At 37.1% G+C, this 12,179-nt stretch overlaps 1 protein-coding gene and 1 pseudogene across 2 annotated transcripts in view; both read right to left on the reverse strand.

Moving 5' to 3' along the window:
* Window positions 1-12,179, reverse strand: part of TFB1M (transcription factor B1, mitochondrial) — a 66,068-nt gene that overhangs the window by 31,988 nt on the left and 21,901 nt on the right. The gene's annotated exons all lie outside the window — the stretch shown is intronic.
* On the reverse strand, window positions 7,807-9,794 carry LOC145723151 (c-Myc-binding protein pseudogene; annotated as a pseudogene).

The following is a 12,179-nucleotide window of genomic DNA, read 5'->3' on the forward strand; positions in this document are numbered from 1 at the left end:
GGAGATGAACCATGAGAGACTGTGGACTCTGAGAAACAAACTGAGGGTTTTAGAGGGGAGGGGGGTGGGGGGATGGGTTAGCCCGGTGTTGGGTATTAAGGAGGGCACGTATTGAACAATGAATTGAACAATGAATCATGGAACACTACATCAAAAACTAATGATGCAATGTATGGTGATTAACATAATAAAAGAAATAAGTATTTATGACCCCATGGTAGGGAAAAATTTCTTAAAGATGCAAAAGTGGAAGCCATAAAAGACTGATATTTTGCTCTATTAAAATTTAAAACTTCTGTATAATAAAAACAGTACAAACGTAAGTCAGACTGAGAGAAGATATTTGGAACTCCTGACAAAGGATTAGTGTTCAGAACATCGAAGAAACTCCTACACATTAATTGCCAAAAAATAAACAACAGAAAATATGGTAAGAAATGTAAGAGCACCCAAATGAACCATAACCATAAACTATGCTCAACCACATTACAAATGAGGGACATACAAATTTAAACTCTAATGAGATACAATTTCATATCCGTGAAATGAACAAAATTTAAACAACAAAAAAGAACTTGGCAGAACCTAGAATTGGTGAATATATGGAGCCAGAGGAACTCCCATTTACTGCTAGTGAGAAGGGCAACTAGTACAAGCACTTTAGACTGCAATTTGGCAATATATACAGGAAAGCTGAAGCTGAGTGCACCCTCCTAACCCTTTAAGTCTACCTTTAGGAATATATTCTAGGGAACAGTTTATATACTTACATGAGGAAATACTGTGTAAGAATGTTAACTGTAACATTGTACATGCAGAGCTTCAAAAAAGGTAGAAAAACATAAAGGCCATTGACAGGAATAAGTAAATGGTGTTACCAACATAGAGCCCCAAACAGAAAATAATGAAGGGGCAGAAAATATGTAGAGTATGATTCCATTTATATAAAAACTCCAAAACATTATTTCTTATGGCTTCCTGTGTGTGTGTGTATATATATCTATCAATGCCTGGGAATGATGAATATCAATTTTAAGAGAGTATACTCATAGGAGAGAAAGAAAGGGGATAGAAAAGGGTACCAAGCCTATCTACAATATTTTATTTCTTAAAAAAAGACATGAAAAATATGGCAATATGTCAAAATTGAATTAAAAAAATTAGGTGCACTGATTTTTAAAAAATGTATCCTGCTTCTCATGTTCTTAGAGTTCACTGGGTATTCTAAACCTCTTGTAAATGATACAGGGTCAACATTACAAACCACATAATTTGGCTTATAAGAGCTTTGCCTTAAGTAAGATTAAAAAAATAGGTTTTAAACTGAGATGCTCAGAAAATTTCCTATAGGCAAAGTTGTAGATTTTGTAGCATCTATTTTGTTACTCAGAAGCCATCCCTCTACCTCATCCCTCTTTTCAAATTACCTGCCTCTTGTCTATATTTAGACATCTGAAGTTATTGGGAGGCTGAGTTCAGGACAAGTGATGAGTTGCTTTAGTATAAATGATCAAGTAAAGTCTTCCTTACTAAACTGTAAAACCAAGAGACGTATATATTCTCAAACAAATGTCAAAACAAACACAGGAAGCACACATTTAAAGAATAAACTTATCAATCAAATGGTAAAAAATATTTCTAGCTCCTCATAAATTTCTTTTGGAGCTTAACTGTACCACTGGCATGAAAGTAAAAAATTCAAAGTGCACTATACAGCTGGCAAACTTCAAAGCAGTTGTGTAAAACTAAAATCCAGCATGAACATAACCACAAGATTAAAATATAAAACAAAAAACAGAGTCTACACTTGAAAATTATTTCATGCTGAATTCTCTCCCAACATTTTATTTTACATGTCAAAGGTGTTTTCACTGATGAATTCAACGAAATTTTAAAAATCACTTTAACTCAAAAGTAAACAAGGGAGGCAGGCAGGGTAAACACTCTGGGCATAAAGACATGTTTAAGTATATTTCACTTAGAGCGCTAGGCATTCACTCCTGCCAGGGAAGCCTGACCCATCCAAACTTTGCAGCAAATACACCTAGGCTGTGGAGATGAAAATGTGTAAATCGGATATCTGAATTTAGAAGAAAGCAGCACACACATACCTGTCCTGAATTCATTATGGAATAATTCAAGCCACAGAGCAGAAAGCTCTGCAAAAGCCTTCATTTAAAACTAGCATAAGAGTTAAATGGTCAATCAACCATTCAAACATAAGTTAATATTTCTGTGATAGATAGGTTATATGTAAAGCTAAGAAAATTCAAACTCCATTATAAGATAGAGGATTTTAACAAACAACAAAAGGCCAGGAAACCAAACCAGTTAATTTTTCAGTAAAAGGAAACCTCTAACCCTTGAAATTTTAAAAGCATTCTGAGTAAAAGAAAAACAAGGGGTCAAAGACTCCACAAGGACAGTGTTTCTTCCTTATTCATCTAAAATGATTTTAAGTACAAGTAGAAAAATTAGGCTTATTCTTGAGAAGCTACACAGCCAAATATCAGGGACAATGAAAACTATATAATTACTGGTGAGGTGACTCCCTCCCTCCCTGTTACTGATGTGACCATTAAATACCCAGGGTCCCCTGAAGATGGGAGGACATAAACAGGTTAATCCTGGACCCAGAAAGAAAGACCACAGGTCCAGTCACATGGAGAACATGAACATCAGGACTTCAGCAGAAAACATACGACCTGTTTTCAAGTTCAGCTTTCCCTGTAACTAGCTCCATGACCTTCTGGAAGACATTAAACTACTCTGAGCCTCAGTTTCATCATCTATAAAATGAGGTTAAATGAGATTTGTTAAGGTCTCATTTACTGCTACATAATCTGATTCTATTTTATGAGCTGTAACTTTATACTGTCTATATGTTCTTTAATGTGTGTGAGCTGAATTTTTCTATTTAGACCCTGAAGACCTAGAGAGAAGGGAAGAAGACTGTGTTCATTTACTTCTGTTCTATAACTCACAAAGCCAAGCAAAGTGAATGTTGAAAAGTGCTATCTGTGGAATATAAAATTACATATATGACAGTGTCAAGAGCAAACAAAAGTTATATAAGAAAATGCTGCTATATAGTCTCCTGTTGAAACTTTCACTTGCAAAATGTGAAAACTGGTCAGAAGACCAGTGTTAACTTATAAAGCACTCCATAAATCATAGACTCAATATAAACTCTTCTCAATATTCATACTAGAATTTAACTAAAATCAACATTTTTTTTTTTGTTAAAGAAAAATAATTGCATATGGTGGAGTTAAAGCAACACTATTATTAATAACAACTGGTACTGAGTCACTGAAAATATTACTCCACCTCTTAAGCCTCTGTTCCTTTGCATTTCCCCCCAAAAGAATTAGAGTACATAGTGTTTTGCATCTCTATTGTGTTACTCAAGAACAGAAATACCATAATAATCATGTTATCTGAGAAATATAAAAGACCAAGGACAAATCAAAATGCTGAGGAAACAAAGAAAACTATTAATATAGGCTCAACTCAAACATACAGAAGAGAGTTAACAAATTCACGAGCAGGAAATGACACTGATCCTGGGAAAGTGGCAATGATGTAGTGTTCCTAACAAACACAAAAGGATCCTACATTTTTGTGATGGAAAATTCTAAGACTACTTAAGAAAAAGATTTTATGGCTAAAATACTCTAAAGCAAAGGTTCCTATCCTTGGCATTACTGACATTTTGGGCTGGTAAATGTGGAGTAATTTTCTGCTGTGAGGGGCTATCTTGCTTACTGAAGGATGTTTACCAGCATCCCCAACCTCTATCCACTAGACACCAAAAGCACCCCCCAGTTGTGACAACCAAAAATATCTTCAGACAGGCAGAAGGTAATAGTATGGCAAAGTAGAAGGATCCTGAGCTCACCTCCTCCCATCACACACCACAGCTGCAGCTACATATAGAGGAATTCTCCCTAAGAATGACCTGAAGACTTGCAGAACAGCTCTTAGCTGTAAGTATAAAGACAAAGCCACATCAAGAAGGGAAAAAGGGACAAAGACGTGTCCAGGCCAGGAATCAAACCCTGGAACTGGGACCCAAAAGTGGGAGGGGATATCACAGATGCAAAGGTCCTTCCTGAAAAGTGAGAGGTTACAGCCCCATACCAAGCACCCCCCACCCTGGGGATCTGCACAGGAAGATAAGCTCCCATAACTTCTTTTTGAAAATCAGCTGGGCTTAACTTCAGGAGAATTGGAGAGCTAGAGGAAACAGACTCCATGCTTAAAGGGATCACACACAATCTCACTTGTTCTGAGACCCACACAGAGGCAACAGTTTGAAAGGTGCCTGGGCCATACATGAAGGAAATTTACTGACTAGTTTTAGGGAGCACGCCAAAAGGGCAGGGTTCTAAAAGAACTTTATCCAAGAATAGAAATGCTGGCAGGCACTATTCTTCTTGCCCTCCTTCAGCCTAGACATCTGATGCTGGTGGGCACCAGTCTGACGCTATCCATATACCTTGCTAGCACTGCTTGCCCTAACCCAGAATTCCCCTGCAGACCTGTCTTGCCAAACCCACCTTCCTGGCAGACATTCCTTGGCTCCTGTCCCGCACACCTAGCAGATAGCCTCAGTGGAGACTGTTGCCCCTAAAAGCAACTCCTACTGGGAAAGTGGGCAGGGGGCACCCCTGCCCGCTAGTGTACCTGCTGGAATCATGGCCCAGTCACAGCAGAAGGGTGCACACAACCAACACAGGGGATACCCCTAAAGCACCTGGTTCCGGTGACCATGTTTCTAGGCCCCACAGCACACCTTCCATATAAGGCCAAGCCTTCAACGCCAGGAGTCAGTGCTGACCTACCTAATTTATACAGAAACAAATACAGACAGACAAAATGAGCAGACAGAGGAATGGCTTCCAAACAAAAGGACAAGACAAAATCTCAGAAAAGAGCTAAATGAAAAAGAGATAAGCAATCTACCTAAATTAAGAGTTCAAAGTAATGATTATAAAGATGCTCATCAAACTTGGGAGAGGAGTGGATGAACTCAGAGGGGATTTCAACAAAGAGATAGAAAATATAAAAAAAGAACAAATCAGAGCTGAAGAATACATTAACCAAAATGAAAAATACAACAGAGGGAATCAACAGCAGATTAGAGGATGCAAAAGAAGAGATCAGTGATCAGGAGGATAGGGTAATGGAAATCATTCAAGCTGAACAGCAAAGAGAAAAAAGAATGGAAAAAATGAGGACAGGTTAAGAGACCTTTGGGACAACATCAAGCATACCATAAGGGATACCACAAAAAGAGAGAAAGGGGAAGAAAACTTAATTTTAGGAAATAATAACTGAAAAATTACCTAATCTGGGAAAGAAAACCCAGGTCCAGGAAGCACAGATACCTCTGAACAAGATGAACCCAAAGAGGTGCACAAGGAGACACATTATTAAAATCTCAAAAATTAAAGACAAAGAGAATCTTAAAAGCAGTAAGAGAAAAGCAACTAGTTATGCACAAGGAAACATCCAAAAGAGCTGATTTTTCAGCAGAAAATTTGAAGGCCAGAAGACATGATATGTTCGAAGTGCTGAAAGAAAAAAAACCTACAACCAAGAATCTCTACCCAGCAAGAAAGATTATCATTCAGAATTGAAGGTGAGATAAAGAGTTCCCCAAACAAACGTTAGAGTTCATTACCACTAAACCAGCCTTGCAAGAAATATTAAAGGGAATTCTTTTTTTTTTTTTTTTCAAATAGCTGATGCTTTTTTTTTATTTTAAGATTTTATTTATTTGAGAGAGAGAGAGAGAACAGAGGGAGAGTGAGAGTGAGAAGCAGACTCCCCACTGAGCAGGGAGCCCTATGCGGGGCTTGATCCCAGACCCTGAGATCATGACCTGAGCTGAAGGCAGATGCCCAACCAACTGAGCCATCCAGGCGCCCCTTAAAGGGAATTCTTTAAGCAGAAAAGAAAATACCATAACAAGAAGAAAATCATAAAATAAAAAATTTCACTGAAAAAGCAAATATTATACATTAAAGGTAGATCAATCCCTTTTATAAAGCTAGTATGAAGGTTAAGACAAAAGTAATCAAATCAACTATAGCTATAATAATTAGGAATACACAACATAAAAAGATATAAAATATGACATCGAATACATAAAACATGGGCAGGGGATAAAATAGTAATGCTTTTAGAATATGTTCAAACTTAAGCAACCATCAACTTAAGTAGATGATTATATACATAGGTTGTTATATATCAACCTCTTTTGATATATACATACATACATATATCTCAAAACAAATGATACACAAAAAAAATCAAGAAAAAAGGAATAAAAGATCTACACTGAAGAAAGTCATCAAATAAGAAGGGAAGAGGGCAAGAAAGAGAGAACTAGAAAGAAAACCAGAAAACAAGGAATAAAATCACAATAAGTACATACCTATCAATAATTACTTTAAATGTGAATGGACTAAATTCTCCAATCAAAAGACACCAGGTGACAGACAGAAAAATAAGACCCATTTATATGCTGCCTACAAGAGAATCATTTCAGATCTAAAGACAGACTTAAAGTGAAGGAATAGAAGATATTCCATCAAATGAAAGTGAAAGAAAAAAAGTTGGGTAGCAGTACTTAACATTGGACAAAATAGACTTTAAAACAAAGACTAACAAAGGACAAAGAAGGGTGTTAGTAATGGAGGGATCCATTCCAACAAGGTTGAACAACTGTAAATATCTATGCACCCAACATAGTAGCACCTAAGCATATAAATATATAGAGCAAATATTAAAAGACACAAAGGGACAAAATGTAATACAATAATAGCAGGGGACTTTAATACCTCTCTTATATCAAAATTGATATTTCACCCAAACAGAAAATCAACAAGAAAACAGTGGCTCTGGATGATACATTAGACCAAATGCACTTAACAGATATACAAAGAACATTCCATCTAAAAACAGCAGAATACACATTCTTTTCAAGTGCACATAGAACAGTCTCCAAGACAGATCACTTGTGGATCCACAAAACAAGTCTCAATAAATTTAAGATTGAAATCCTATCAAGCAGTTTCCAAGCACAATGATAGGAGACAAAAAATCAATTACAATAAAAAAAAAAAAAAAACTAGAGGGGTGCTGGGGTGGCTCAGTTGGTTAAGGGTCCAACTCTTGATTTTGGCTCAACTCATGGTCTCAGGGTTGTGAGATCAAGCCCCATGTCGGGCTTCATGCTCAGGGAGAAGTCTGCTTGAGATTCTCTCTCTCCCTCTGCCCCACCCCGCTGCTGTTTGTGCTTCCGCTCTCTCAAATAAAATCTTAAAAACAAAACAAAACAAAAAAAAACCCACGAAAAAATACAAACCTGTGAAGGCTAAAAAAAAAAAAATACTATTCAACAACCAATGGGTCAATAAAGAAATCAAAGAGAAAATAAAAAAAATACCTGAGACAAATGAAAATGGAAATACAACATCCCAAAATCTCTGGCATGCAGCAAAAGCAGTTCCAAAGGAAAGTTTATAGAGAAAGAGGCCTACCTCAAGATATAAGAAAAATCTCATATATTTAACCTTATACTTAAAGGAGCTAGAAAAAGAAGAACAAAGCCCATAACTAGCAGAAAGAAGGAAGTAATGAAGATCAGAGCAGAAATAAATGAAACAGAGACTAATAAAAACAGTTGAAATGATCAATGAAACCAAGAGCTGGTTCTTTGAAAAGATGAACAAAATTGATAATTAAAATCCCTGAGCTTCAGTATTATTTTTTTTTAAGGGGGGGGTAGAAGGGCAGAAGGAAAGGGAGAGTGAGAATCTTAAGCAGATTCCACACCCAGTGTGGAGCCAGACGCGGGGCTCAATCTCACAACTCTGAGATCATGACCTGAGCTGAAATCAAGAGTCAGACACTTAACCAACTGAGCCACCCAGGTGCCCCTCAGTATTCTTTTCTATCAAAAGCTAGTAAGTCACAAGGATGAAAGGTACAGCACGGGGAATATAGTTAGTGGTAACTATAATAGCATTGTATACTAAGAGATAGTAGTTACACTTGGGGTGAACGTAGCATAACATATAGAGCTGTTGAATCACTATGTTGTACACATGAAACTAAGGTAACATTGTGTGTCAACGTCAGTTAAAAAATACCTATTTCATTAGGTGGCTATGAGGCTTAAATAAAAAAACATGTAAAGTGGCTATTAGTAGGCATTCCATAAGTAATAGCTGATATTATCATTATTATCATTACCACACAGGCAAATAAAAAACAAGGTGAGCATTATGACTGCCTAGTTTGCAGCCTGGAAGCCATACTCAGACTGCAGCACAGGCAGGAGTATAAAGAGCCCAGAGGTCTCCTCGATGTGAGAAGACAGAGGCCAGAGCTCTGGGAGGCCAAGGCAGCCAGAATTTGTGAGAAAGACTATTGGTTATGGAAACACAGAGAGAGAGAGAGACAGGGGAATGGGAGGGAGGAAGTGAGAGAGAGCTCCTGAGATATTCAGAGGGATCCTTTCAAGTCTTTGGCTGAGAACTGATCTGTAAGTGCATGAGATTGGGAGGCTGGAGAAAGTACTATCAGAAAATATGACAAAATGGAGCTCACAGAGGACTAGAAATAGTTTGCACTCCCAACAGCCAAGTGAAGAACTCTTGAAATACACAGGGCACTGAATGCATTCCTCAGAAAGGTTGTGACTTAGCCTCAGATTAAAGGCTGCTAAGAACCTGTCATAACAAAGCTTAAAAGCAAGCTTCAAACCAATCTGCAAGTGACTTATCTCTATGGGCCAGAGTAAAACCCACCACTCAACCCAATACAAGATCCAGCCCTCAACAGAATTAAAACAAAACAAAACCTCACAAAATCTAGTATCTTGTCAAAAATTGCCAGGCTTGCAAAGAAGCAGAAAAAAACAGGACCCATAGGAAGGGGGTGGGGGGGTGGTGGGGGGGAACAAACAGTAAAATAGTACAGAAATAACAGAGCTAGTGAAATTAATAGTCAAAGACCTTCAAACAGCTATTATAAATATTACACATATGCACAAAGGTGCCAAGGAAAGCATGAACATAATGAGGTAAGGGAAAATATAAGACCCAAATGGAACTTCTAGAAGTAAAAATAAAATACCTGAAATGAAAAATAAATTAAGTAAAATTAACAACGGGTTAGACACTGCAGAAAAGAGCAATGAATTTGAAGACACAGTAACTGGAATTTTTTTTTTATATTATTATTGGTGCTTCTAAGTAAATGTGTTTAGAATAAAGTGTGATGCAGGTAAATTCAATATATCAAGATATGTCAATATATTGAGAGCATCTGTTCATAAAAGATTATATACTATACAAACTATTCAAGTCATATAAAACCACTTTTTCAGTGTCTTTTCAACTGAGAAGAATCCTGTTCAGTACACCTCCCCTCCTCAGGTGGTTCATACTGAGCAAGCTTTGTGTTCAGTTTTTTATTTTCTTCTACAATAGCTTTATATTTCTCTTTCATTTCTGCTAATTCTAGGTGAAGCAGCTCTATATCTGGATTTTCTGGGTTAGCAGCTTCTAACTGATGCTTTAAAAAGTCTAAAGCACTATTAGGTTTCCCTGGTTCTTCATATAAGGCTACCACAATACCTTCTTGGTCAGCGTGTCCAGCACCCCCGACTTCAAGTACCTCCAGAGCTGCTGGCGCTTCAAGTGGGAGCCTTTGTAATGGGCCGCGGCAACAACGGCAGCAGCAGAGCTGGAATTTTTACGATGGTGAGTTACCTTTATTTTTTATTTAATTTTTATGTATGGCGAATTATTAAATGGTTTCATGGGAGTTAACCAAATATCCAAGCATCTGTTAAATAATTTTTTTTTCTGTTTCTGCTGATGTATGATCCGATCGCTATCAAATATGAAGTTGCCTGAATCTGAGCCTTCGAATGTAGCCATCACTCTGTCTCATGAGTCACAGTGCTTCAATTATTAGAGCTTTATAATACATTTTAACATCTCATAGGCAAGCCTTCTTTCATCACTCTTCTTTTTCGAAATTTCTTATCCATTCTTGCAGGTCCACTCCTCAGGATGATCCTGGGAACTTCACTACAGTATCAAGATGTTATTGAAAAAACATAATTTGGAAAAAATGAAGCATCTTTATAACACTCATTTTTTCTTCCAGGGCTCTATTTCTCTTGACTTATCCCAAGTGATCTGTTGAGACTCTCAGTAAAGTTTTGTGATTATTTTTATATAGGTCCCTCTTTTTTCCTTAGGTTTCCAAAATAAACAGTTATAGGTTTCCCAATAATATTTTTACTCCTCTAATAGTGATATACTTTATTTGCTTCAATCCCTACTGTACTTAATTTTCTGTTCATTTATCACTAATTCAATCCTACACTCTCCCTAACTTATGTCACTATTCTTTCAGTATATACAAACATGATAGATATTTTACCAAATTCTTGCTCTGCTTTGATGTGAATTGAATGTTCTTCTGAGGATTCCATGCTCTATCTTCTGTACTGGGCCTTCTGTTTCCTAGATTTCACACAATCTTTCTTCTTGGTGTCTCCAATCAGACCAATGCTTATATAGGCTTTGTCATTACATTAGAGGTGTTGATAGAGGTCAGTGAAAAACACTTTCCAATAACTGGTGCTAGGTTCGTTGGGATCATATATTAAAAACAGTAAAACTGGCTTCTTTTTCAACCACACACAAAAATCAATCCCAAGTGGATTACAGATGTAAACGTGAAAGATGAAACAATAAAACTTCTAGAAGATAACACAGAAGAGTATCTTCATGATATCAGGATACAAAAGGAGTTTTTCAATAAGACACAAAAAGCTCTAACCATAAATTTACAATTAAAAACATCTGCTCTTCGGGGCGCCTGCGTGGCTCAGTTGGTTAATCCTCTGCCAGGGTCCTGGGATCAAGCCTCACATGGAGCCTGAGCCCGAGGACGGGAGTCTGCTTCTCCCTCTGCCCCTCCCTGCTGCTCTTGCTTGTACCCTCTCTCGTGCTCTCTCCCTCTCTAGTGTGCTCTCTCATATAAATAAAATCTTTGAAACAAACAAATAAAAAACAAAAAAAATGTGCTCTTCAAAAGACACTGTAAAGACAATAACATGCAGAGTAGAAGAAATCTGCAATACATTTAATAAAAGACAAGTATGAAAAATGTTAGAACTCCTCAAAATCAATGAGAAAAAGACAAGCAATCCAACAGAAAAATGGACAAAGGGCAAGCACTTCACAAAAAAAGAGGTTATCTAAAAGGTCAATAAACATGCAAAATGGTGCTCAATCTGATTAAAAAATCAGCAAAAGACAAAATAAAACCATAATGACACACCATTCAGCTCTGATTAACCAAAACACACAACTGGCAACTGCAAGTACTAGCAAGGACATGGGGCAAAATGAACTTACACACATTTGGTGGGAATATAAACAGGCATAATGACTTCAGAGAACAATTTAGCATTATCTAGCAAAAGTGAAGATTTGCAGAACTTATGATCCAGCACTGCCACTTCTGGATATATACTCCAAGGAAAGCTTGCCTGTGTGCTCTAGCTGACATAAATAGAAGAATCTTCATGACAGTTTTGTTTGTAATAACAAACACTAAAACTAATTCAGAGTTCTAAAACAGGGCAATGGACATATAAATTATGAGTTAGTCAAAGAGTGGGTAGTATCTAGCTACACAAACTACAGCTATGAGCAGCATGAGTGAATCAGGATAAAAAGAATACATGCTATATGAATCCATTTGCATAAGTTCAAAAATGGAGAAAACTAAAGTATATTAATTATACAGCTAAGAATCTATGGGATAAACTACGCAGGGAATAATAAGTCCCAAATTCATGATACTGATTACCTTCATAGCATCTGGAGAATAGGAGACACGATCACATCACAATGAGCATACAAGGGGGTGTCAAAGATGTTGGGACTGTCACTACTGACTCGAGCGGTGGGGACTTGGGTATTCTTCTTAAGCCACACAAATACATCATATACTCTTCTGTATTTGTAGGTCATAATAAAAATTTTTAAAAAACACTTAACAGTCTGCAGATCCCCTCATTAAACCTCTGCAGCTCACAAACTGCCCCTGCCTACCCTGTAGGATTATTTTCTAGA

The sequence above is a fragment of the Leptonychotes weddellii genome, chromosome 8 (assembly GCF_054177405.1).
Source record: "Leptonychotes weddellii isolate Sample4059 chromosome 8, ASM5417740v2, whole genome shotgun sequence".
In the NCBI taxonomy this organism is placed as follows: domain Eukaryota; kingdom Metazoa; phylum Chordata; class Mammalia; order Carnivora; family Phocidae; genus Leptonychotes; species Leptonychotes weddellii.